Raw genomic sequence first — 27859 nt, forward strand, 5'->3', positions numbered from 1 at the left:
CTCTTCCTCCACATACAGAAAGGACTTATAACAGAAACACGAATGAAGACTTAGGAGAAAATGCTCCGTGGTATCGGGGAGGTGTGTGTCAAACGGACGAGCACATCTCCCACCTCACTCTTCACGACTCCGTTATGCGGATGGGATTTACACTGGCAGATAGAAGAAGTCTGCCCTCGGTTTGTAACTCGTTTGTCACCCAGGTTTACAGAGCTGTTCTTAAAAAATAAAAAAGAGCCCCTAGCGTTCTCACAATGAGTCCAGCTGAGGTGACGTGCATTAAGATATTGACTTGGAGAAGGATGAAAAGAAATTACAGGCCTGATGGAAAATGTATCCCTCTTTCAATACACGATATCCATACATTATACGTAATATATACATATATATATGCATTTGAGTGTGTGTATATAAAACAGCCTGAGGGGTGGAGGCCAGAGCGTGAATTACATGAGCAAATCAAGGCAGAGTTGATATCACCGAACAGACTGTGATTATGTTGATTGAAACCAGATTTAAAGAACCAGGGGAATTTGTTTGGGAACAGAGAACGGGACCAAAATATTCCCTCAGAGAGGAAATCTCATCAGAGGAAACCGTGGTTGGGGGCTGGGGAGCAGGCTTGGGAGGAGGGGGCAGTGGCTTCACGGCAGAGTTTGGGAAAGTGGAAAGGAAAGGGCGCACGCATCTCTCCACTTTCACGGTGTACAGCATACCCGGCATGCTGGAGCCAGCAGAGAGGGTGGCGGACAAAGAGAATCTGGGCAGGGAGGGAGGGGGAGGGGAGGAAAGGCAGCCAAGAAGGACCGGCCGGTCTATCCCTCTGCAGCCGTGTGCTGGGAAATAAATTCACTCCAATTGGGTGATTGAACAGTGAAACATACCTCATCTCAAACTGTCAGAATTTAAGGATGGACATTCATCACATGCAGGTTTGAAAGAAGCGAGATTAATGGACAGGTCTAGCAGCAAGGATCAAAAGAATCTTTTTCGGAGGAGGGGTGAGAGAGGGAAGAGTCTGGCATCTGGCCAATCCCTTGAAGAATTCAGAATTCTACCTTCTGAATGAGCCCAGGCCCCCGTAGCAGCAGGTGACCACAGCCGGACCGAATGACAACCCCCTTCAGATACAACACAAGGCCATGCTCACCTGGGGGACCTCCCCAAATACATGCTTTGAAATGATGGTGACATTTAAACAAGGTCCTCAGGAGCAGGATTTTAGCATTCAGAGGAACTTGGAAATCATCTAAGCCCTCAGGCTTCATTTCACGGATGAAAAAACCAAGGCCAAGGAGTTATGAGCTGCCCAAGGCTACACAGCCAGTTAATGGTAGAGCCAGAACTGGGGTTTGTGCCCCCAATTATAAGATTCTACGTTTTTTTAAAGTTTTTTTTCCCAAATTTTGTGCTGCTCTTGTGACAACTTTGCAACCCCCAATAGATCGATTAAACCATGGAAGACACTCAAGGAAATACGGCCTAAGAATAGGAGAGTTAAATATGGAGGAGGACCCACCAGCACATGAAAGGCTTCTTCCTTCCAGGCACTAGGATGCTGACACTTGGAGAACAAAACTCTTCTCTTTGGCTACAATGCTCTTATCCCCATCACAGGGAAGGACAAGTGACATGATCTGAGGAAGATCACAGACCCCAAACCCAGGACCAACTCTTCCTAACACTTCCCAATGCTCCAAAAAGGGAGCCTGGTGGACAGCACCCCACGCCTGGCCCCCGTCCCGTTCAAGGGCACAGAGGAAAAGTGCAGTCATGCTGCTCTCTCCCCTCCCCCATGCTTCCCATGAACAAAACAAACAAGTACAGAGAGTTCAAGTTCCCTGTTCTGTCCCAGGGCAGACAGCCGCCAGTCCTCCTGGGAAATCCCAACCTGCAGGCTTTCTCCCCTGTTCATTTTGAAGTGGAGGAATTCCACGTTCAAGTCTGAACAAGAGACTACTCCGAGAACAAAAAAAGGCAAATAACATTCCGGTGAGCAGTCAGCACTCTCTGGATAGGTTTCTCTACCACATTTGAGCAGATTTGGAGCCCCTGTTTCTCCTCTTATCCCCTTTCCTGGATCCCCCTCAAGCATGTGTGCACACACGTCACTTCTGGAATGAACTGATGGCTAAAAAAGTCTGGATCAAAAGGAGCATTTGTCAGAAGAATTACGAGGGAACCAGAAGTTGTTGTAAAAGGCCCTCCTGGGGCTGGCAGTACATTCTTCTGGCATTATCCTTGCAGGCTGGGTTCTGAAGCACAGGGAGGGCAGCGGGAAAGATTACCCAGAGCTGGCCTCACCACGTGCATCTCACCACTGGCCAGGACAGAGCTGGGCGGGCCTTTCGGAAGAACTCATTTCAAGACGTATAAAGCTCTAGTATCAACCCCTGCCTGGGGAAGGCTAGAGGCAGCTCAGCCTGGAGACTGGGGCACGGTCCCCGTGATGCCCACAGATCCCCACCAGGCCCTGCTTCTGGCTACCTTGGCTGGGAGACGGCCTGCCACGCTCAGCATCCTTTAGGCAGACCGAGCTGCATACGATGGGCCAACCGCTGAGTCAGGGACCTGCCTTTGAATCCCAGCCGTGCCACTTACAAGTCCGATGGTCTTGAGCAACTCCTGTCACCTCAACAGGGAGCTAAGTTTCCTGTGACAATGCTTCTTAAGCAGCCCCACCTGGTGCACAGCTCCTAATGGATAAGTAGGGACGCTGGCCTGAGCGACACGGCCGGCGTACCACGAGGGTTCCCTTGATGGAGAAGTTTAGTGGGGCCACTGGTCCGAGACTCAGCTCAGTTCCACTAGGTGAGTGGTACAGAGGGGACTCTGGGGCAAGCGGGTGGTCTGGGAGGTCAGACAGACCCTCACTCAGAGCCTGGCTCTGCCATCTCCCTGCCGTCTGACAGTGAGTAATTCACACACTTTCTGTAAAAGCCTCAGTTTTTCCAACCGTAAAATCAGGCTGACGATGCCTATCCCACAGAGCAGTTACGGGAATCGATGAGGCATCGCATGACATGCGCCCAGAGGGCACATGGTAGGCGTTCGATAAATAGTCTTTCCATTCATTGAGGAAAATGTCTGTCTTCAACCTAAACTTTCCCACTGGTACGGGGTAACAGGCCCTGCCTTCTTTCTGCCTCACATGAATTCTGCGCAGATGAAATAACATAAACATACGTTGTCACGGTGCTATTGCCTTACAAGGCGGATGGAAAGAGCTGCCACTCTCAGCAGCCTGGACCATCCCAGATCGAAGCTGTGTCTACCCCCCTGCTCCCGGGACAGGCTCCAGCCAGAGTCCTCTGCCACCTTGAATTCAGCTCTCCCTGAACCTTTCCCCAGCCATCCCAGCCCACGCTGGCCTCTCCCAGCTCCAGGATCCAGTGCTCTGCGGGGAGAGGATATAGTTCTCAGTGGGGAGTGGGGAGCGGCAGTGAACTGAGGGAGGAGTTTAGCTTTGCATCCTGGGTCTTACACTTGCTACTTCTGTGAGTTTGGATATATCGATTCACCTCTCAGAGCCTCGGTCTCCATATTGAAAAGAAAGAGATAAAACACCTAACCTGTCCACCCTAGGGGGGCTCTTTCCAATCTCAACGGATAAATCTCATGAGTTTTATATGAATACTCAAGAGAATGGTGAGGATGGGAATGATGACATCACTTCACGTGAATGACCTGCCTTCCTAATGAGGTCGTCAGCTGTGTAGAAGCTCAGAAGTGGAGGTCTCACAATAGTCTAACTTAGAGTCCTTCTACACCCCCCACCTCTGGGATGTGGAGGTCCGTATCAAGTATATAGGAAAAAAAAATCAACAAATACTCAATAAATTCAAATAAATACAAGTATGGTAGAACACGGTCATTCTGGGTAGCGACAGCTGAGCATCTTCCTTGGACTGGAGCTCCCTAAACTTGGTCCAGCATCACAGTCACCTGGAAGCAGCTAATATTACAGATTCTCAGGCCCTACCCCAGGCTTGCTGAGGCAATACCATTAGTGAATGGGCCCAAGAATCTACGCTTGAGAAAACTCCTCCATGGTGACTCTGATAAGCATGAGGTCTGCGACCCACTGCTCCCTCCAGGCTGACCTGTCTGCCTTGAGATCGACAGGAATCTCCATCCCACGCAACGCCACACAACGCCTAGCATGGGTACTGCTCAGAAAGTGTCTGCTGAACTGAGCAGAAATTCCAAGTTGGTGGACCTGCCATAGAGACCCCACTGGGACCTCCCATGGGGAAGAAGCAGCTGTGCTGACTACCTGTGTCAGAGCAGGAAAAAACCAAGCCCAGCTCAGACCAAGCCCAGACCTGGACCCCTGACTTCCTTGTGGGATCGAATGTCACTTTGTTCCCACTCCCATCTCAAAGAGGCATGACTGACAAAGAAAGAAGGGTAGAAAGGGAGAAGAGAAGGAAGGAAGGGAGGAGGAAAGGAAGGAAAGAGGGAGGGAAGGAAGAAAGGAAGGCAGGAAGGCAGGAAGGAAGGAAGGGAGGAGGAAAGAAGGAAAAGATGCTCCCATCACCTTTTCATTATCGTCACAAAATCATACATGTCAGATCTAGAATCGGCTAAATCAATCTCCTGATTTTACGGGTGTGGAAACTGAAGCCCAGAGAAAGGCAGTAGCTTGACAAGTCCTCACAGCAAGTTGGTTCCCTGGGAGCACGGTATAATGGAAAAGGGACTAAGCCAGCTCTGCAATTATCCAAGCATCTGCAGACCTGCCAAGATCCCACACAGGACTTGTCCTAGAGCCATACATACGTATGCTTCTGAAAGCATATGTACCGACTGCTGCTTCTGAAACCCGACCTCAGCACAAGAAAGAGTCCCGTCTCTTAGGCCACGCCCCTTACGTAGACCCTTCCTCACTACAACCTGCACCCTTCAGGGCTCTTATGGCCGCATCCTCATGCTGGTGCCTTCTCCTGCCTCTCAGTTCTACTGCCCCACCCCTGCCCCATCCCAGCCCATTCATCTAGAGCTGCTGCAAGACTGATCTCAAGGGCTACAATTGCCGCCTCCTCCATGAAGCCTTTGGGGATCTATCTGCCTCCTTCAAACTCCCAGGACATTCTGACGATCTTCTATTTTGCCACACCCTTTGTGTATTTCTTTATCCCTCATGACAGTTTTTAAGCTGTATAGGGGCAGGGACTACGTTTTGCACTTTTCAATGCCTCCCATATCGTCTGGCATACACGCAGGTAATCAGTATCTATTTGTTTAATTACAATGAATCTTGCCTTGATGCAGGGATCTGGATCCTGCCCCTTTCATTCCAGAAAAAGAAGGACCTGATGGCCTTGACTAATCCTTGGTATGAACTGTTCACATTTGAGTGGAAAGATAAACAAGGAAAAGTCCAAAGAGAATCTGAAGCCACATGGAAGAGCTCTATTCCACTCGCCTTTTTCACTGCAAATCAGTAGGATGGGAAGTAAAATGCACTACGTATAATATATATAATGCGAAAGGCATTTGGAAGTCACTGGCATCTCAGGATGTGTGAATTTATGACCCTAAGGGTTCAGTTTGCTCAAAGAATGTCCCCTGAGGTTGCTGCTCTGAAAATAACGCCTCCGAACACTAGGACAATGAGTTGTACAAATATCTCAACCAAGATCTCTTCCAGGGCTTTCCTTAGTCACAGTGAGGAGGCCCTGCACAGCCAAGGTCTAAAGCAGACCTGGCGTCGGCACACAGCTACACGTGCAGCATGGCAGGTCCTGACACCGGGTGTGAACTCTGTCCTCCCAGGGTATCAAGGGACCATTATATTAGTCCTTGAAAGAGAGATTTAATAGGAGTCTTGACGATGTGAAGTTAAAGGTGGCAGACAGAGCCCCGGCTGTTTCCCATCTGCCTTCACCGAGGACACTCAAAGTAGCAGCAAGGGTGGGAGAAGTACTATCTATTGTCCTCCACATGGGAGAGGGGGCATGTCCCACTGCAAACTCATATTTGGTCACCTCTTGTTGAGCTGTTACAATGTGCCAGGCTCTGTCCTAGACACAACCACATACATTATCTTGTAAGTTACATGTTACCTTAATTAACCCTTATCTCAGACCTCTGTGATAACCATTGTTTTCTTACTAGAGAGGAAGAAACTAAAATTAGATAATCATTACTAATAATTACCAACAAGTAGTAGGTTGCAGAGTAGAATTCAGATATTCTGACTCTAAGCCTAATGTTCTTTCCATTAAATGAGAGGTGCCAAATGGGTTTCAGTCTAAGTTCCAAATCCAACTGATTGATATATGGCTCCCTGGAGACCTGTGCTGAGGATTAAAAGCCCTTGGGAAGCTCAGTGGGAATGAGTGTAATGATTGATTAGTGATGTCTGCTATGGGGAAAGAACTGACAGTGGGAAGGAGTGCTGTGATTGATTAGTGATATCTGCTCTGGGCAAAGTGTAGAATGGTAGTACATGTGCTGAATTTGTCACCCTCACATTAAAGCACACTTCGGTGAAAGAACAGGTTACTCTGTTACAAAGTTTTACCACAAGTCTAATTCTCCACCACAGCCTTTAAAGTGTTCCCATGCACATACACCTCAAACATTTTCAACATTCTCTCAATTTTTTTCCCCCAGGTCTTCTGAGCTCTCCACATGTCTCTTTAAGTGACTTGCCCAAAAAATAAGTTTTGGATCAGCATGGCTTATGGACACAGATTTCCCTTCTCCAGGCTTCTTCCTGTAGGCTGCCCCAGTTCGACCTTCCTGATTATCCAGAAAGGCCCTTCAGGGATGGAAAACTTTCTCAAAACACAGCGGGGGGGATGTTTTACATGACCCTTGACAACTATTCCCTGGGATGACCATTACTGATGCAGGGCTGCAGCTGCCAGGACACGAGGAATGGAGGCTGGGAGAGTGGGTGTGCCGACAGGGCAGGGGGGTGATGACAAGGCAGCCTCGGGGGTCAAAAGGCTGAATGTGGGCAGCTGAGAAGTGGCTTTCAGAGCTTGGGCAAAACGGCACTGCCTGTTTTGAGCGGGGAGCTGATGAAGGCAGAGGGAAAGTTTTACGATCAATAGCATACAGCCTAGAAGTGACGCAGTGCCTTGTGCAGCCAACCATGAAAAAAATCAGCAGGAAAAGAGAGGGAGAAAACGCCTCTTCTTCATTTTAACTCCTTTGTCTTAATCGTCAAAGTCATGTGGACATCACGCTGCAGGCAGAACTGACCGCAGCAGAGAACTGGGAGAAACCAGATCCCACCCTGGGCCCCCTTTAAAATGATTAAACTTCTATCAGACCGGGCCGGACACCCTGACAGCAACGACGTCATGCCTGGAGCAGCAACCCTGGGAAAGCTCATTGGGCAAATCAAGACCTTAAAAAACAATTACGGTTCACACATCCTGAAGCAATAATGACTTCAAAACTGCCTTCACATGTGATTTATATATAAGCATATTTCCCCCTTGAACCTTCCCCACCCCCCTTCCCCTTCTGCTCACTCCACCCAAGTGGTTAGAAAGTCAATATTCTTAGGTCCTGCTAAAAAGTCCAGATGGAAAAACCCTGGTCATATCAGGAGGAAAAGAACTGCTCACACCACCTGCCATTAAAATTCTTCTACACCCAATTGTGCATGAATGTGAGTATGTGTGTGTATTCCAAGAGGTTCAAAGGGAAAAATTAATTAAGCCTCCCTGTCTCTGCCAAGGAATCAAATGCTCTCTGGGGCCTGGTTTTGAGGCAAAGAAATGTACTTCTGCAGGGCTGTTGGTTCTGATCCAGTTTATTGTAGAAAGAGGGAATGAGGTTAAATCAGGAGCGGGGCACTGGAATCGACCTTGCCCTCTTTTGTCGTCCTTGGGAAGGTGGCCCCAATCGTGGGAGGGAATGATCGCTAAATGTGCCTCTGTTATCTGCCGGGCACTGGCCCACGGGGAGGTAGAAAGGAACACATAAAGATGGAGAAATCCCTGGGATCATAGGCCTTGTGGTGACAAAAGAACAAAACGGAGACCAGTTCTGTTTTCAGGAGGTCCCAAAGGGGAACTGACAGGTGGGATCAGGAAAAGGCAAAAGCCAGAGGATAAGCTGGCCCCTCAGGACAAACTGCAACTTGAAATGAGCATCTGGAACAGCGAATCAAGTATCTTTTCAACATCAGCCTTAAAGACGGAAACCAAGAGCTCATGCCTGGGCAGGAAGAAGAATTAGAGGCCAAGACCCCAAAGGGAAAAAAGGTGGCCCCGCAAGCGCCCTGCTGATGAAATCAGCTCTCAGACCGCAGCCCCTTCTGGGAAACAACAACCAAAGCACCTTGATTTTAAAAAAAAAAAAAAGCACCTTGTCTGGGACATCAGCTGGGCTCTGTCTTCTCATGCTGCAACTGCAGGTGTAAAGAAATGGAAATGAAATTTCACAGCCAGGCAAAGACCCCAGACATACGCTCCTCCCTGAAGATAACTGAACTACGAAACAGCTCCAAAGAGGATGGAATCACTTCTAGGAGGTCCGGGAAATAGCCACTTGCTGGAGTGTGTAAAGGCAAGAGCCAGTGCCCATGTGCCACTCAAGCAAGGGGATAACAGCAAGGTCTTTGAGAATGAAGGACAGACGCATCCTTAACAGGGCCCGGGGGCTTCCCAAGGCCTCTTGTCAGATGCTCCTTCCCCAGCAGGAACTGGCTGCCTCTGGGGAGCCTCCAAGAAATTTTATGGGGGTCGAGGAGGAAGGGTGTGGCCAGTCTCCATCCTCTGATTTCATCCCATCTGAGAATCCAGAAGAGGACGCGAAGATGAATTCCAAGCACAGAGAGCCAGTTTTGGGGGCGCCAAATCAGGTGCTAACTTTGGGGGGAAGGACAGTGTAACAGCAGCGCTCACCAAATGAGAAGTGGGGGGCATAAAGGGGACCAGCAAACCTGACCTCCAGCCTCACTGCCATGGTCACAGCTGCTTCCCCGGCTTGCGGGCTGATGGGGTCCCTGGCATGCCAAGAGCCCAGACAGAAGAGTGAGTACTGTCTCATCAAGGAGAGGAAGGGCTTGGGCATGTGCACATGTGTGGGCACGATGTCTGTGTGCGTCTGTGTGCGTCTGCGTGTGTGTGTGCCGCACACTCCCTTTTTCTCCATCACTGGTCACAGAGAAAGAAGGAACCAGTCCGTCTACTGCCAAAATCATTTCAGAGCTTGTTTTCAGAGGTTTTCAAAAAAAGGAATAAGCTCCTTGTGGGCAGAGATTAAACCTCGTTCAACATTTTACTTGGCTGTGTGGCATGGACGGACTGTTGCTAAAGTGAATGGGGTCAGTCACCTGTGCTGGGAATGCCTAATGCCACGCTGAGGAAGTTGGTTTCTTAATCCCAGGTCTGATCTCTGATCCCATTCCAGGTTTCTGCCGGGCAACCCTTTTGTTCATTCACCCTTTCATTCGACAACTGTGTATTGACTGTTTATTTGAAGCCAAGCCCTGTGTTCAGTGCGGACGGAAATGATGTTACGAAGAGTTCCTGCCCTCAAGGAGTCTATAGGAAGAATGATGTGGAACCAGAAGTTAGAATAGGAAACATGGGGTGTTAGGAAAAGTCGAGGGTGCTTTGGGAGCACGTGGCTGGGAGCCCTTGTGAAAGACAGGGGATTAGGGACACCCTCTCAGAGGAAGTGGTGCTGAAGCTGACACCGGAAGGGTGACAAGAGTAGGCAAGAGGCATGGTGGGCAGAGAGATTGTTCCAGGTGGCAGGAACCAATACCTAAGTCCTGGGGCTCAGAGGCAAGACAGCACATGGTGTATCCTCAGAAACCACTACAAAATCCAGTAAGGCTGAAGGAGAGACAGGGAGAAGGAGAGAGGGGAATGGAGGGGAGGGGCTGGAGAGGGAGAGAAGGCAGTACAAAGAGGATGGAGGTCATGTCAAGGGGACCCATGATAAGATTCCAATAGGAAAAAATGACCCAGTTAGCTTTGCAGAGTGTGGGGAATTGGCAAGAGGTGAAGACGGTTTGGATTGGGGTTGTGGTGTGGAGATGAATTCAGATGGCGTGGAGGCTGCCTGATCGTGGGAATCAGCAGCGAGACGAGCGAGGATGGTGCCCAGGCTCTGACTCGACCAAACGCAGCAGGAGGTGGTTTCATTGACTAAGCTGGGAAACACGGATAACATTCCCTGGAGGTAGGGCGGTTTGTAGCACAGAGGGACCCCATGTGGAGTTTGGGACACACCGAGCTTTCGGTACCCGCAAGACATCTGGGTGGCGTATCTACCAGGCAGCAGGGTATATGGGTCTGTAGCTTACAAGAAAACCCCTGTATGTTTGGGAGTCAGCCCCATGCAGATGTGAGAGACCAGTGGAATGCTTGAGAGAGACCATTGCCTATGGAGAGCACGCAGAGGGCAGAGCCCAAGGCAGAGGAGAAAAAGTCAGCTAAGAAAAGTGGGAAGAGACTGCCAGAGGCAGGGTGTAAAGCAGGACCGTGTGGGAGATCCAGGGAAGAGAGAATTTCAAGAAGGTGACAACACGGAAAGGTGCTCGGAGGCCCAGCAGGAGGAGGCCAGCCTCTCTGGCTTTAGAGACGAGGCCATGGGCCGTGGAGGCTCTGGGGCATGTGGGTGGTAAGAGCGAGGTTGCAGGGCGCCTGAGCATCACGGAGATGACACCTTTGTGAAAGAAGTTTGGTCGTGAAGAGGACAGAGGCAGGAGCGGGAAGGGAGGCCTCCCAGGGTGGCGAGAGGGGCACCGGGTTTGCAGACCCCTGGATCTTCCTGGCAATGACACTCACGACTGGATTAGGTTCATTTCCACCTTCTGACCGTGCCTACGTCACATCCTAATATGCCATGGATGGGTGCAGTGCCTGTTCTCTCTGGAGTTCAAAACGCTTCATAAATACTTCCCCTTTGCCCCCATTCCATGCCTGTGTAGCAAAAGTGGCAAGACGACCATCTTCCCCATTCTGCAGGTGAGCAAACCCAGGCAGAGGCAGTGCTGTGCCCCATGGGTGGGTGGCAGGGCTGGATGGCAGCTCAGTGCCCTCTTCCCGCAGCACCCATCTCTCCGACTAGCAGCTGCGGGGTGCTCGGCACACGGGGCCACCAGCAGGGTCATTCGGGGACTCTGGGGAACTTGGGTCCAAATCACTTGACCTCAAGGAACTCACTCTGTTTCCCTGTCTGTTCCGGGAAGCCTGGTAAAAAGGCTGGGGAGTATCAGAAACTGAATCTGGTTCTCGCCAAGCCATCTGTGCCGAGCTGCTGAGAGGGAATCTTACACAAACCTCTCTTCCGATAGCCAGACACTTAGCAGAATAATGCTGGGGCTCCCACCCCGAATCACCGTTCCAAGAGGGAGGGGTGGAGGTGGAGGTGGGTCCCCAGAGCTCCCAGCTGGACCGAAGCAGAAGTAGGGCCACCTCTGCCCAGCGAGCGAGTTCTCTGCAGAGCACGCACAGCCCTGCCTGGGGCGGTGGGGTGCAGTTGGCCCCAGCAGCGGGGAGATAGATTCAATAATGGTGGCGAGGCTCCACCTGGGGCAGAGGAAGCTGGAGTTTGCTGCAAAATCACAAAAGGAGGATATCATTCGTTCCTTCTCGACTAGCTTAATCCACGTGGGTCTATGTGATTCTCAGAAACGGCTGGTACTGCCTCTCCTAAAGGGCATTTGGAAATCGGGGGAGGCGTTGCTGGTTTTCATGGTGATTGATGGGGGAAGAGGCTACTAGAAGTTAATGCCTGCGGGGCATCCCAAGCCCCCGAGAAAACCATCCTGTGCAAGTGATCACAGTATCCCTGCTAAGAAAAACACAGCACCCCCTGAACACCTGAGACCGCCCACTGACTGCAGAATTCCCAGGATACTTGAAGGAAGACGTCATCGATAAGCAAAGAGCTTGCCTGCCCTGTGCCACCCTCGTTTTCTCCACTGGACCCTGCAGCACTGAGCCTTATCCAGTGGGCCACTATGACCCCCAGCTTGCCACAGATGGTGCTTGCCTAGACTTTGTGGACCGTGTGATTCTTACCATTGACCTTTATGCCCGAACCTTCTCCCAGGGTACCCTTCACCCTCTCTGTCAATCATGGAAAGGACTTCAGCAGAAGGATGAACAGAGACAGCCTCCTGCCCATCAACATCTCTGAGTCAGCAGAGTTCCCAGCTCAGCTGCTGCATGCTCTGAGTAAGACTTCACCTCCCTGAGCCACACCTACCATCCCCTTCCACATCACCCATTTAAACAGGATGCAGACCTGGGCCTCCGCTGCCCGGGGTGCAGGCAGACTAAACCGGAGGGCATGAGCAGGGCTCGGGCTCCTCTGAATACAGGGGAGGGTGTGTGTGTGTGTGTGTGTGTGTGTGTGTGTGTGTGTTTGGTGAGTCTGTGTGTGTGTTCGGTATTGAGGCGATCACAGGCGATCAGGACCCAAAGGTTCATTTAATCTGTTAAGGCAGCACTTGTAGAGTCAGAGCCCAGGCCCTCGGCCCCCTGCCCAAGCTGCAGGCATCTTCCTCCCTGCTCCCAGCTCACTCACGGGGTCCAGCCCAGGTTGGCATGGGCTGTGTACCAGAAGCTTGTAATAGCCTCCCAGGGCTGACAACGATGGAAGGCAGAAGTGTGCAGCCCAAGAGTAATAGGAATCATGAAAAGGAGTAGCCGGCTTCCATGTGGGAAGAGACGGGGGTTGGACGGGGCGTGAGGGGGGTGTGTGTGGAGCGGGAATTAGGAGCCAGATGTGTGCCGGGTGACCCTGGGCCGGGGTGCCACGCGGAAGATATTTCCACAGGAAGAGGGGCTGCTCTCCCTGCAGGGGCCCGGCCCCAGAGCTCCCATCTGCTCCACACATCAGGCTCTAGCTAATTCTGTTCTGGAGGGAAAGGTGGCCTAGAGAGCAGCCATCGGCCTCCCAGCCTCACCCGTGGAGGTGCTGAGGTCCAGAGAAGCTACATGCCCAGGTCACGGGCACACAGCCGAGGGGCAGAGCTGGGGCATGACTCGCGGCTGTGGAGGAAGCTCCTGTAGCCTCCCCACCACCCTGGTGCTCTATCACATCCCTTCCCGATTCCACCACCCCTTCCACTCTGCCCTCCCAGACGCCATCCCTTTCCTCCCTTCCTGACCAGCTGGCCTCCGGCTGGGCTGCTTTCTCTCCGGATCCCAGGACCCCAGAAATTCCCAATGTGTTGGGAGACAGAGGCAGAGGTCACGTGGGATATACAAATGTCTGGGTTGAGACAAGGAAGGCAAGACATCGTCCTCCTTGGCCATCACTGCTGCTACAGAGACCCCACTCAAAGTCTTGGCCCCATTCATCTTAATCCTGAAAAGAGCTGACTGCATGTTTGCACACAGCCTGCACTGCCCAGGGTGAGTGCACAGAGGGGTTACAGACCCCCAGTGTCTTGCCTTCCTGCCCTGGGTTGCACTGTGTCTCCCAAAAAAAGACATGTTGACGTCCTGACCACCCCCGCCCTGCCAAGGACCTCAGAATGTGAGCTTACTTGGAAATAGAGTCTTTACAGAGATAATCAAGTTAAAATGAGGTCATTAATGTGAGTCCCAATCCAGTACGGCTGGTGACCTTATGCAAAGGGGAAACCTGGGCCAAGACAGGCGCTCAGAAGACGAGGTGGAAACACTCAGGGAGGGAGGCAGGTGAGGCGGCAGGTTCCAGGGATTTGTCTACAAGCCAAGGAGCACCTCAAGCTGCCAGAAGCCGGGAGGAAAGCATGACACGGCTTCTTCCCTAGAGCCTTCTGATGGAGTGTGGCCCTGCCAACACCTTGATCTTGGATGTCTGGCCTCCTGAACCGTGAGACAATAAATTCCCCATGTTTTTACCCACCCAGGGTGTTATGGAAGCCCCAGGAAACTCACATGCTTCCCCACCCTTGTGGTCTTCCTGGGCTGCCTGCCATACCCGAAGCTTCGTGTCCACAGCAGATGACGGAAGGTTGAGTTTTGTTAACAAGACACAGAGGATGAGCTGAGTCATGTATCTTGTGCATCGAAAATGCTCCCGGACCGTGTCTAGGAACTCAAACTGGACCCTGCAGGGTCCCCAGCAGCCCCCCCAACTCCTCCTGCCAAGAAGGCTCCCCAGAAAATCTCAGTCGTCATGCAACTCTCAGTGTTGCCCGGCAAGGGAGACCTTCTGGACAGATGTCCCTGGTCTGTGGTCAGCCGGGTAAAGATTCCAAACAAGCAGGGCAGCTTGAAGCGGCAGGAGGCTTCCTCCAACCACCCCAAACATTTGTTAGGAGAACAAATACCAGCTCAACAAGGATTGAAGAGATTGCTAAGTCACGGAGAGAACAGTCTGACAACGCAGCACACTGATAAAGCCAACTGGAAAGCTGAGGCCGGGCTCCAATTCCTCCTAAATGGAATAAATAAACTGACAAGGAGGGAAAGTCCAAATGGGATGGGAGAGCAAAGCAAACACGTGTGGGCAGATCGGGGAGGCTGAGAAAAGCCACACTCTGTAAAACAACAGTGTCTCAGGGAAGCGGAGAGGGAAGGATAGAAGGACAGGAAAGGAGAGAGAGAGAGCTGTCCTGGGACTGGAGGAAACGTCTGGCCAGTAAGTCCACACGTCCCAGAGTGCTGACAACCTTGAGACACTTTAGACATCAAAACAATATGAATATAAATAGGAATCATAATAATCTGTTGTCGATTTATCCAGCTTAAAATTTATTTCCTTAAAGCTGCCTTTTATTAAAGGTTTCCCCTGTGCCACGCATTGTTTAAAGCATTCTGCATGATATGATCATTTCATCCTGTACAATTCGATGAATTAGATTCTTACTCCCATTCCACAGGAATCTGAGGATGATAGATGACTTACTCAAGGTCACCCCACTAGTAAGTGAGGGAGCTGGGATTCAAAGCCAAGCTGGCCTGGTTCCCACACCCAAGCGCTTTCCCACTGCACCACGTGACACATGCGCTTTGCTGAAACGTACCTTCTAGAAATCTCCTCTAAGAAAGTAACCACATCTGTGCATAAACATTTACATCAAAGGATGCCTAACTGTAGTATAAAAACAGTGGCCAAAAGGCAAACGTGCCACAGTCATGAAACAGTTAAAGGGTGGCACATGACGGAATATTACGCAGTGAAAATGATCTTCTGTAAGTAAACTTAAAGACACGGAAGAAAACATCCAAAGCGACATTAAGTGGAAAATTCCAGTTAAAAACTGTTCATCAAGTATGATGAGCCCCCTTATTTAAAAAAGGGAACACACACACAGAGTCACATACACATGAAAACACACTCAAACACACACACACGGGAAAGAACTTCAGGGGATATATCCTAAAATGTTGATGGGATTTCTGGTTAACTGTCTTCCTCTATTCTAATAGTTTCCTAATTCTCTAAAATGGACATATTTTAGAACAGCTACTTATTTCATAATCGTACAACAATGTCGTACGTTATTACTACTTCTGAAAGGACCCCCAAAGCTTCAGCTGTCATCTTTTCTGTTTCCCACTGACCAGACGCAGGAAAGAGCAGACTTTGAGTAACCCCAGCCAGCAATGTGGTACTTCTTTGGCCCTGATCTTAACCTAGGAAAAGCCCAAACTCTTGAATTAAGGAGACGAATGGTTTGCATTTCTGATTAGATAAAATGACCAGATATGTGAACTAAGCCTGGTGATTTAAGAGAGGATGAAACAAGGACCATGTTTAGAAGCAGAGGGGGATGAGGACACCAGGCAGAGGGGGACTGCCACTTACTGCGTCTCGTAAATGACAACTGTGCTGTTCAATTCCAGCAAGAAAGGTGAAAAGCACTGAAAAGAGGGGTAGAGGGGGAGAAGGGGAATTGTTTATAAATAAACAAGAAGGCAGTGTGAAGTAGTGGTTAGGAACACAGACTCCAGAACCAGAAAAGAGTGATTCCACGCTCGGCCACCACTTCCTAGCCATTTAACCTTGGGCACCTTAGGTAGTCATTCCACAGGTACCAACCGAGCAAGTACCACGTGCTGCAGAGCATCTCAGGTGCTAGAGATACGGCAGTGCAGCAAGGATACAGAAAAGCCCTACACTCCATGGGATCTGTTAATACTAGGGAGAGTAAGAAAATACATTAGAAAAACAAGTGAAATATACAGTTTCTCAGATGATCTTAGGAGCAATGTAGGAAAACCTGTCCGAGCCTCAGCTGCCTTGTCTGCAAAATGGAATGGAAGTAAAAGAGCTATTTCCTGAACTTGGGAGATTTCCTGAGATCGCGCGTAAAGTACTGAGCGTGGTTCCCAGTTCAATCAACATTAACGGTCCCCATTCTTTTGAGATTAAGAGTCAAATCTACTCTTCTACTCTGAGTGACGACACAAGAGTATCATGAGAAATGATTGCTACCATTCAGAAATTGCAGAAGCAAAGGGGATTCAACCCCATGTGACGAGGGAAAATTAAACCAACCACATGGTGGTATTGGGTTTCCTAATGGCTAAAACAAAGAGCAAAATTCTCCTTGCCTTTGGTTGTATCCAACCTCGTAAGAAGTCAGAGGAATCCCTGACCTTCTTTTGATAAAGGTAATATCTGTTCTTTGGTTTCTCCTACTTCAGGATAGAGTTTAACGAAAGACACAAGATCTGGGGAGTTTCACCTGCTCCTGTGTCTCCTAAGGATGCTACATAGCAAACTGTTCTTGCAGAGGCCAGGACGAAAGGAGGCTGTTTGCTCCTCTAAGCGCACACATTCCCAGGGCCATTTGGGAGTCATGAGATCATTAAAGACTCAAATGGGGTTCTCCAAAAGCCAGGTGGAGGCCTTCCCTGGTGGCGCAGTCATTGAGAGTCCGCCTGCCGATGCAGGGGACACGTGTTCGTGCCCCGGTCTGGGAAGATCCCACATGCCGCGGAGCGGCTGCGCCCGTGAGCCATGGCCACTGAGCCTGCGCGTCTGGAGCCTGTGCTCCGCAACGCGAGAGGCCACAACAGTGAGAGGCCCGCGTACCGCAAAAAACAAACAAACAAACAAACAAAAAAACAAAAGCCAGGTGGAGCCAGATGACAGAGCACAATGCAGCCTCCCACCCAGGTGTTAGGGATGAACCCCCAGAAATCAAGGGTGCTTCTGATCCATGCCCTGACCACTGTCCAATGGCCAATGATTCCCCAGGAGAAGAAGGAAAGAGATGCCATCTTTGTTAGGCAGAAGGAAAAGCTTTCCAGAAGTCACGCTTTAGAAGCCGCGGACTCCAGCCTCCTGGAGAGGAAAGAAGTCATCAGAGGCCAGAAAAGGGCGCGAAGAGATAGATGTGTGAATCTGTACGTGCACATGCCAGCCAATGCTTGTGCGAGAATGTTTTAAGTAATGGGATGCAAGGCTTTAATCAGATGGATTATCCTGGGGCTTCACAAACCAGTGGTTTATTTTTTGTGCCCCTCAGAGGGGCTCAGGGATTTGTTTGCACTTGACACCAAAGAAGGTAACTTGCGATGCTTTTCCTCATCTGTACGAAACCAGGTTTGGCACAGCCCTGTAAACTCAGGAGCTGGAAGTGTTAGGTTTTTCTCGGAAGCCCCGCTCCTATACCGAAGGGAGTCCTTCCTTTCCTGAGTAATGGGATGGCAACAAAACAGCAGAACAGGTACCCGATGCTAATTCAGAGAAACACTTCAGGAAGGCAGCATCTCAAACACTACAACCTACAAAGCAGGACCCATGAGATGGAGCAAAGGGTTAAACTGGGAACAGATGAGGAGACCGCCAAGGGGAGTTTCCAGAAAGTTCAAAGAATGCTCTGAAGGGGAAATAACATAAACCAAAAACAGCAAAAGGGAAGAGGAGCCATGAGGGGACGTAATAGAGCCTTTCCCCCAAGCCACGATGCCCTGGAGTGGGGGAGGAAGCTGCTGAGTTGCAGCTTCTGTTACTGCTCTGCATAGACTTTCTCCCTCCCAGGCATCAGTCAAGCCCCCAAGGCTCCGTGCCTTTCCCACCTCTGTGCCTCCGTCTGCGCCATCCAGAGCTACCTGCTAACTCTCTTGCCCAATCCAGGGGGTTTCCTCATCACCCACCAGCAGTCTTTGGGACTCCAACTGCCCTCTGTGGGTAACAGTCCCATGGCCTTAATCATTTCTAGCTTGAGTTGTGTTTAGTTGGGGATGTCTTATCTCCCCAGATATAACATGAGTTCATGGAGGTGAGGAGCCGTGAATTTCTGTATTTCCCATCAGCAAGGACATGATGCCTTACGACATCAGGTGCTCGCGAGCTACGGCTGGATGAGTGGTCTTTTCAGCACCGGAGTTTATGCCCATTTAGGTCACCGACCTGAGTTCGTTTTTCAGCTTAGATAAAAGAAGCATAGTGAACATTCTAGTTTTCTTTCTCTTGTGCTCTTGGCCACAGCACACACAGAGTTCAGGCTGGAAAGTCAGCTCTTTCTGAGGGTCTTAGGAACCCAACAAGGTCAATGGCATGTCTCCCTTCCCGGGTCTTAGGAACCCAACGAGGTCAATGGCGTGTCTCCCTTCCCGGACTTGGATTGTTCCTTCTATTGACAGGTTTCTTTTTCTTACACTCTCTTCTCTCACTTGTCCATCAATTCTTTCCAGTCCTACTTCCAAAACAGATCCCAAATCTTCTGGCTCCTTAGCACCCCCTCACGACCACAGAATCTAGGCCTCCATTCTCTCTTGCCCGCTGTATTGGCAACCGACTTGTCTCACTGTCTTTGCAGCCTGCCCCCGACAAAGCACGCAGAGCAGCCTTTTACAAATGTTGAGCAGATGACACTATTCCCTGCTCCAAAACGTCCAATGGCTTCCCAATACTCTCGCAGGGGAAAAGCTCTGGCTTCCCACCGTATTTGGAGGGGGGCGTGGCTTCTAATTACACACCTCAACTCATCACAGGAATAAATTCTGTAAGTGGTCTACCAGGCCTTACACGATCTAGCTGGCCTCTCTCACTCTCTGTCCCAGCCACACGAGCCTTCTGCTGTGTCATGAACATAACGATCTAAAATACCCTCTCCCAAAAGAATTTGAAAAAGAATAGATACATGTACGTGTATGACTGAGTCATTTTGCTGTACCCTGAAACTAATGCAACATTGTTGATCAGCTATGCTCCAATATAAAATAAAAAGGTAAAAAAAAAAATACCTTCTCCCACTGTCTATCACATCACTTGATTTTATTATCCATCCTGGCACTAATCCCCATAGGAAAATTTCATTTGCCTATCTATCATCTATCTATCTATCTATCTATCTATCTATCTATCTATCTATCCATCCATCCACTTGTTTGTTTCTGCATTGAAGACTGTTTCCAGTGGAATCTAAGCTCCTTGAGAGCAGAGGGTTGACCTTTCTCGTTCTGTGCTCTGTCTCCTGCACCAACAACAGTGTCCCAGCACATAGCAGGAGCTAACTAAATATTTCTGGATAGAATGCTCTTTTTGGACACTGATGTAAGAATCACCTGCCGGCAGAGCCAAGACTTTATAGTTCTGGCCAGGAATGAAGCAGCTGCTTTTTCAAGTTACCCAGCTGAAATTTCCCATGGAAAAAAAACGCAGCTTTAAAGATACACTCAACCGAGACAGATCCATCAGTGCTGGAAAAGCCTTGCCAAATTCTGGGACCCCTCATGCCGCTGGCGTTCAGTTCAGTGTAACCAACGTTTCTTACGCACTGTATTAGTTCCTGGTGGATACAGTTAGAATCTTTAAAGGCACCTGGGCAGATGAGGAAAGGTGGTGTCTGTGGGCAACACGTGAGTTGTAGAGTTAGGGAGCTCTGGCTGCTGATCAAGGCTCTGTTGGGCAAGCGGCTGAACTTCCCTGAGCCTCAGTTTCCTCATCTGTGAAATGGGGGAAATTATGTCTATCTTGCCGAGTGGCTAAGGGGATGGGATTGTGCACTAAAGCAACAAGCACAGTATAATACCCAGTGTCATGACCCCACATGCAAACAAACAAGCCAATAAATCCTGAACAAATCTTCAAAAATCATCACATTCAGAACCTCCTCTTGGATCAGAAACTTGTTCTCTATCTGCCTAGGATTTAAGGATCTGAATCTTCACCATTTCAGATATTCCTAAGGCCTTCATTGTTTAAACTTGGGTTCAGCTTGGAAAAGGCAGAGAATTAAAGGGAAAAAGCTCACACAAACCAGGACCTGCATGTGTACCATGAGGATCTCACCTTCTGAATGTAAGAGGCACAGCTTGGGGGGTGCGTTCTTAGAGAAGAGCCTCAGATCTGCACTTGGGGAAAAGAGCTGAGCCAGGGATGGTGGCCTTTCCATGGCAGGCATGCTCCGGGCTCCCTGAGCTACACAGGGCATGTGGGGAAGGTGAGAGTACCCCAACCAGACCTCACCATGCTTCCCCAAACTGCGTGCAGAATTCATCTCATGCCCATCTACCCTGGTGAAGACCCTCACTGGATTGTTACCCAAAGACAAAGACCAGGGATGGTGCCGAACGTGCCCTAAACTCAGCAAGACACAGAGTCTCGTGGGGACACGTAAACCTGTCCTCTTCATCCTAAGGGGGTGCTCCGTGAGGCCTGCTTATTTGTCACTCATGAGTCTGCCCTTTGATCCCTGCTTCTTTACCACCCCGCCACACACACACTCACAGAAGCTCGATAATTTGGGGCTGAATGCTCAGCCCACAGGCCTGTGCTCTGAGAAGAGCTGCACCTTTGTTGAAAGGGTAGTGCTCTGAAGTTACGTGCCGCATGACATGACCATACTCAACGGTCCCCAACTAATGAACTAGCATGAACTTCTGACTCCAGTTGGGCCAATCAGATCTCACCCTAAGGAATCTGAAACGGGAGCCCTGGGAGAGTCCGTTGGTAGGCCTAGAATGAGAAGTGGGGAAGCGGGGTTCAGAGGCAGAGAGAACAGGGCCATGTGGTCCTGTAGACAGAGGAGCGCCTCCAGGCTCCTGGTTAGTCTCTTATGAAGCATGGCTGCAGTTCCTGCCCTTGGATTCCCTAAGATGGCACAGTATCTGGTTATTTCCCCCTTTGGGTTAATTAATAATATCATGATAGTATCAGCTAACATGTATTGAACCTTGACCATGTTCCAGACTCTCTGAGTCTACATGCTGTAACTTAGTTAGTCTTTCCAAACAATGTAATATCTTTTTACACTTAAGGGAACTGACTGAATCTTAGCAATACTGTCGAGATCTCACAGCTAAGACGAAGCAGAGATGGGATTTAAAACCAGGCTGAGGCCCTATTTTAATTACAATAATATGCAGCTAACAGAACAGTTCTATCTACAATAAGCCCTTGCTATGGGGCAGGCACTGTGCGAAGTGGTCTGAGTTATATTACCATTATCTCCACCGAGGCTTAAATGTTTCACTTGGATTCTTAAGAACTTTGAAGGGATTCCCATTTCAGGACGGCGGACTGAGTACCCACTTCAATTCTCCTCCTCTTCCTGTATCAAGTCCATCCATACAACAGAAAACACATTAAAACTCCCTTCCTGTTTTCCAGCCTAGGCAGTTATACATTGCCTAGGCTGGAAAACAGGAAGAGAGGCTTTCATTGGCTAGGAACTGTAAGGAATCCCTAAAAGAAGGTACACGTTCACAAAGCCACAGATAATTTAAGAAGCTGAAGCCAAGCACTGAATCCACGTGCAAGGAATGTAGAAGAATCTGCCAGGGAAGATGACCTGGCAGTAAGAATAACCAACCACCCTCCGAGGAAAACCAGCACCACGGAAAGAAACAGCAAACTCTACTACCGGAACAACTCAACCCCCAGGAGGCAGTTAAGAGAGTGAAGAGAAAAGGACCTTGAATATTGCATAATCTCAAAGATATAAGGTGATGCATCCACACAACAAGAATAGGGGTGTTTCAAGGGTATTTGCATAATGATGAGACAGTAAACGATAAGGCAGGGGAGGTCATCTATGAGCTCTGCAACCAGATCCACGACGCTGCTGGGAGGGAAGTTCCGTTTCGCAGATGCAGATATAATGGTGCAGACAGAGGAGAATGAGAGCAAGTAGCTGGAGGCAAACTCGGGGGATGGCCTTGCAGGAGGGATGAGGAACCCACATCAACGTAACCTCAAGTTTCCTGTACCACATCTTGAATGCCTCATGCCTGTCCGCTCCCAGCATGCTGTCCCATCCGCCCCTCACGTGAGCTTACACCCCAGACGACGTCATCAGAAACAGGTAAAGGAACACACTGATGCTTCCAAGCTACAGCTGTAACATTTCTTCCCACGGTGCCCCTGAAGGCTCCCTCCCCAACTCTCAGTGCTGTAGCATGTCTTTTTTTTTTTTTTTTTTTTGTAGCATGTCTTTTAAGGAACATTTTCCCAGACTGACTTGGAGGAGAGCTGCCTACCAAAAAGGACAATGTGCTATTAGCATCAGAATATACCAGCTTCAAACCTAACACACAGAAAAGAAACTTACAGTTACCAAAAGAGAAGGGGGAGGAGGGATAAATTAGGAGTTTGGGATTAAAATATACACACTATTATATATAAAATAGATAAGCAACAAGGACCTACTGAACAGCACAGGGAACTATACTCAATATTTTGTAATAACCTATAAGGGAAAAGGATCTGGAATTGAATATATATATATATATATATATATACATATTTATATATGTATAACTGAATCACTTTGCTGTACACCTGAAACTAACACAACACTGTAAATCAACTGTATTTCAATAAAAAATTTAAAAAAGAACCCAGATATAAATGCTTCAGCTCATCTCTTGCCCCACTCCTTGAGTTAAAAGCAGAAGCCATTGCTGAGGGTGACGGCTGTGTGATGCAGGGTCGGGGGATGGGGGATGGAGCCTACCTGTTGTCAGGAATGACTTCAGTTCCACCTGTAGGATATGAACAGAGAGCCCTGTGGGTTTCTGCTTCCACTGCTTTTTGCAGGGCTTGTCTCTGTCTCCGACGGGGAATCCCCAACAGTGACTCGTGCAGAACGAGACACCCCCCACACCTGCCCACACCACCATCCACCCCCCCGCCCCACCCCGCCCCGGGGAACCACCATCCCGGGCCCTACATCTGGTTGGCACGGCTCTCTCCATCATAGCTTCCAACTGCACTCAGGGCACTCAGCAGTCTGGAGAATCCCAAATCCAAAGGCTTAGAGACACACGCACTTAGCCACGGGCACTGGACATCCAGCCCCATCACGACTGCCAGCATCCACAGGGATAACTTCTTGTAACGAGAAACCCAGGGATTGCGACCGTTCCGCATGGTCCACTTTACGATTTGGGAACATGTGGTTGGCAATACAACTGTTTCAGACCTCACTAGTTTTTTCAGACCTTGATTTTCAGCTTCCTTCTCTGACCCCCACTCCTCTGCCCTCCTGCAAGTCCTGGCTCCCTAACAGGAAAACAGCAAGGAAACAATTGCCTTCTGCCAAGGAGGCCCATTGGTTGAAGCGGGTCCTCAGGGTGGGCCTCTTGGGAGCACTGTTGTCCTAAGCCTGGCGCTTGGGTGGATCTCCCGGACCCGAGAGGGAAGAAAGGTGCTGACTTTCCCATTGAGCCATCGGTGCTGGACATCAACGGCAGACCTGCTCCGTAACTGCACCAAGAGCAGGGCCTCTTATTGGTACGCAAGTTCCCAGGGAGAACCAGGGCAGGAAATCTGATCACGCATAGACCACAAACACTTCCGCACTCTGCAAGCACTGTGGACGCCATGCCCTGCAGCCTGGGATGGAGCTGTCTCTCGGGGGCAGTTGGGGGGGAATTCATGAGAAGACCTGTACAAAGGTACCTGCACAGGGACTTCCCTGCCAGTCCAGTGGTTAGGACTCCGCACTTCCACTGCAGGGGGTGAGGGTTCGATCCCTGGTCGGGGAACTAAGATCCCACATGCCACACGGTGTGGCCAAAATAAAACAAAAAATTAAAAGGTACCTGCACAGCATTCAGGCCCTAGGAATACTGGTCTCTGTCCCTCTCTCTCTGCCCTGCTCCCTGCCCTCTCCCTCAACACCGCCTTCAGGAGATGGAGTTGAGCTGCACCTAGGAATCTGCTGAGCACCTGTGATCTGCCTTCCTGGTCTCCACTTTCCGAGGCAGAGGCCGGATGAGTAGGGAGAAGGAGATTCAGCTCAGATGAGCTGAGCAGCCCTCAGAGCAAGGGCCGACAGCCCCCGCCTCATGACAGTTAGACTTCCTGGACTTTACGATGATGTGAAAGTGATACGCGTTCAGTAGAAACCGTACTTGGCGGATCTCGAATTTTGATCGTTTTCCCTGGCCTGGCTATGTGCGTAGAGCCTCTCTCGTGATGCCGCCCGCAATCACGATACGCTTTCAGCCATTCTGTGCCCAGATGGCCATTCGGTTTTTCACTTGCGGTACAGTATTCAATACATTACATGAGATATTCGACACTTTATTATAAAGCAGGCTTTGTGTGAGAGAATTCTGCTCCCCTGCAGGCTGATGGAAGTGTTCTGAGCACATTTCAGGTAGGCGGGGCTAAGCTGTGATGTTTGCTAGGTGAGGTGTATTCAATGCATTTTCGACCAACAATATTTTCAACTTATGATGGGTTTATGGGGACCTCACTGAATGGGACAGATGCCACGGCAAAGCCACAGAGGGGCAGGGACAGTGCAGAGGGGGGTTTCACAGTGAGGTCTTTGTTGAGCAGAGACCTTCGAGATGACACAGAATGTTCTCTTTGGTTCCCTTGCCTCCACCAAGGGGGATTCCTGCATTCTACCAGGCCAAGTTGCTGGAGGGCATGCCAGGTGTCTGTCTAGGTCACTGTCACACACACTCTTCTTATCTGTGCTAACCTACGTGACCTTGCAAGTGACTCTCTATAGGGATCCACTACAAGCAAAAGAGGGTCTGTGGAATTTGGTAATTTTCAGGAGACTTTGAAATACACACACACACACACACACACACACACACACACAATCCATAGGAATCATCAATAGATGGATCTGATGCCCAGAATCTGGGACCCGCCTGATGCCTCAGAAAACTCACCATCTATCCACATCCCACTTTGAGCCGATGAAAAGGTCTGTGAGCAAGCAGCCCCCTCTGGAGAAAGTCACCATCACAGTTTTAAATTTTCTGGGGTACAACTCCAAAAGCCACTTTCATTTTTGATCCGGAATGAAATCAAGTTTGGATGGAAATGTATAGAAAATTCAAACAGGTTGGGAGATCCTCCCACGGCCAACTGATCTCTCAGCATTGTTGCTATGCTGGTCCCTGTTTCCCTACAGCCAGAGCCACACTAATCCATGACCTGTCACCTATCCCCCCAGCCCGTCCTGTCCTTCATCTCCCCTGGAGCCAGCACTGGTCAGAGTAACCAGTGACCAAGTCTGGCTTGATCAAGTCCCCCCTGCATTTCATTCATTTATTCGCTCATTAATTCATTCTTCCATCCATCCAACCAACAGTCTTTTTCCCATTGAACAACTATTTCAGAAAAGCCACCTCCCATATTGAACCAGAGTGATCTTTTTTTTTTTTTTTTTTTGCGGTACGTGGGCCTCTCACTGTTGTGGCCCCTCCCGTTACGGAGCACAGGCTCCGGACGCGCAGGCCCAGTGGCCATGGCTCATGGGCCCAGCCGCTCCGCGGCATGTGGGATCTTCCCGGACCGGGGCACAAACCCGCATCCCCTGCATCGGCAGGCGGACTCTCAACCACTGCGCCACCAGGGAAGCCCCAGAGTGATCTTTTTTTAAAACAAAAGACTGACTGTACCCTCCCCTGTGCCATCTCCACTGGCTCCTGCTGCCCTTGAGGTTGGGAGGGGGCTCAGTGTGGGCCCTCCTTCTTCCCATCTCCCTGGACACATCACCCCACGCGGCTCCCCGTGAACCACAACCTGGGCGGCTTTCGGTTCTTTTACCCCCGGTTTCCCTCACCTGGGACCCTCTTTCCATCTGCACCTTCACCTGGAACTCTCTTCCCCCCATCTCCTCCTACTTTCACCCACGATTACAAATCACGTCACAGGCCATCAGAAAACATCCCACAAAACTGCTGGGAACTGAGTCTCTCCCTCCACATTGGCTGCTCTTGGAAGAATTTACCTTTCCATCTCTGTCCCAGCCTCTGCTCGCTCTCTCTCTTTAGGCAGGAGTCACAGACATCACTGTGCCACAGGAAAACACATGATAAACAACCCCTAACCCTTTTAGTAAAAGGGTTTAGTTCCCCCCATAGTAAAAAATCAGACCTTCTCTAATGGCTCCATCCTTGACTGTGCCTCTGTTGAGAGGTCCCCCAAGAATTCAGGAGACTTTCTGCAGACAGACGGTAACTTAATACAGCAGCCCCAAAAGGAGATGTAAACACGGAAGGGGGACTGGGAAGAGACATTCCTGATTCGTACAAGAGCCAAAAAGTAAAAGGGAAATGTCAGAGGTTTAGAGTGACAATCTGAGGTCTCTCTACCAGTAACCCAACTCCAATTCAACTTGATTTCCTAGACTCGCTAATAGACCACAGTCTACAATAGCTTTCTCTCTTGTTCTTGCTGTCTCTCTTTCTTCTTCTCTCTCTTTTTCCCTCCTTTTCTCTCTCTTTTCCCCTCCCTCTCTCTCTCTTTCTCTCTCTCTCTCTCACACACACACAAACACACACATACACATGCACCATAAGACAAGTACATGGAATAAATACACTGAAGGTTTCCTTGATGGTCATTTAAATGCTAAGAAAGAGAGAGAAAAAGAAAGAATGTGAGTGAGTTATGAAAAGCAACGTTTCCCCCATTTTAATCCCCAGTCATCAAAAGTCTTAGATACTTTTTTAAAAAGCTCCACAAAAGCAATGGTAGAATGAATTCGAACATGAAGGCATCCTAGACCTGAGCTATAATCTACACTAGGATACTAATGCAGTTCCTTTTGGAAAAACTATCCTCGACTCAAGCACTATGCATATGTATTTTGGAAGGAAGGTCCAGGGGGAGATACGGAGAGAAGCAGCAGGCAGACACCTCCTCATAGCTGTACAGCACCTGAGGTTACTCTGGGGACATTCCCTCCCTCCCACTGTGTGTGGGGTTGTCAGGACAGGACACACCTTGAGATGCCCTCCCTGCAGTGGATGCAAGAGGGACTCCGGCTCTACTGGTCCTTGACAAGATGGAAACAAGGAACCACCTCCCTCTGCATGCAGATGTGGGATGCGATGCCGGGTCAGGGATGGGTGGGCCCTAGGACGTTGAAACCAGCCCCCCTGGGTCACAGGGACCTTCTAGGTCCCCGAACTCCCAGCTCAGAGCCTGTTCCACGATACCACACAGCGATTTTAGGAGGTGCTCACCAAACCCTGGGGCTGCTAAAAGCAGACGCAGTCAAGCTGCCCATACTTGTCTTTCCCAATCACTCTGTCTACAAGGACTCCTCCTTCCCCAAACCCCCAAAGCCTCTGGGGTCCCTGCCACTCACCTGCCACATACCAAACATATCTTGCCACATCCTGTGGTCTATTTCCTTGCAGGTCTGTCCCGACTTCCAACTGCAAGGCTCTTGAAGACAGGACTTAGCCTTCTTGGTCTTTGCACTCTACACGGTACCCGGGTACCCAGCATGGTAATTAAGAACAGTCAAGAGAGGCACGAGGCCCCCTTCAAATAACACTTTCGTTAAGCAGATAAGAAAAACATCTAACAGATGTGTTATGTTTTTTAAAGGCCCCCTTCCAAATTCCAACGAAGTTACTTAACAAGGACCTGATGTCTATTCTCTTTCTGCTGGTATCTGGACCCATTAAAAACAGGATGTGACAAAAATGCCGAGGAGCTCACTGAGCAGGAGGGACTCATAGAGGACAAGAGTGGACAGTAGATGGCA

The 27859-nt window shown here is 49.7% G+C and overlaps 1 protein-coding gene across 4 annotated transcripts in view; it reads right to left on the minus strand.

Annotated features, from left to right (window-relative positions):
* NTF3 (neurotrophin 3) overlaps nt 1-27859 on the minus strand; it is a 64651-nt gene that overhangs the window by 26538 nt on the left and 10254 nt on the right. The window contains exon 1 of one of the 4 annotated variants that reach the window (XM_060167149.1): nt 22841-22864. The exons of the other annotated variants lie outside the window; for them this stretch is intronic. The gene's annotated coding sequence lies outside the window, so the exon portion shown is untranslated. Of the gene's footprint in view, nt 1-22840; nt 22865-27859 lie in introns of those variants that run through there. 4 annotated transcript variants of the gene reach the window in all.

This window comes from Lagenorhynchus albirostris, chromosome 11 (genome assembly GCF_949774975.1).
Source record: "Lagenorhynchus albirostris chromosome 11, mLagAlb1.1, whole genome shotgun sequence".
NCBI classification, from domain to species: Eukaryota; Metazoa; Chordata; class Mammalia; order Artiodactyla; family Delphinidae; genus Lagenorhynchus; species Lagenorhynchus albirostris.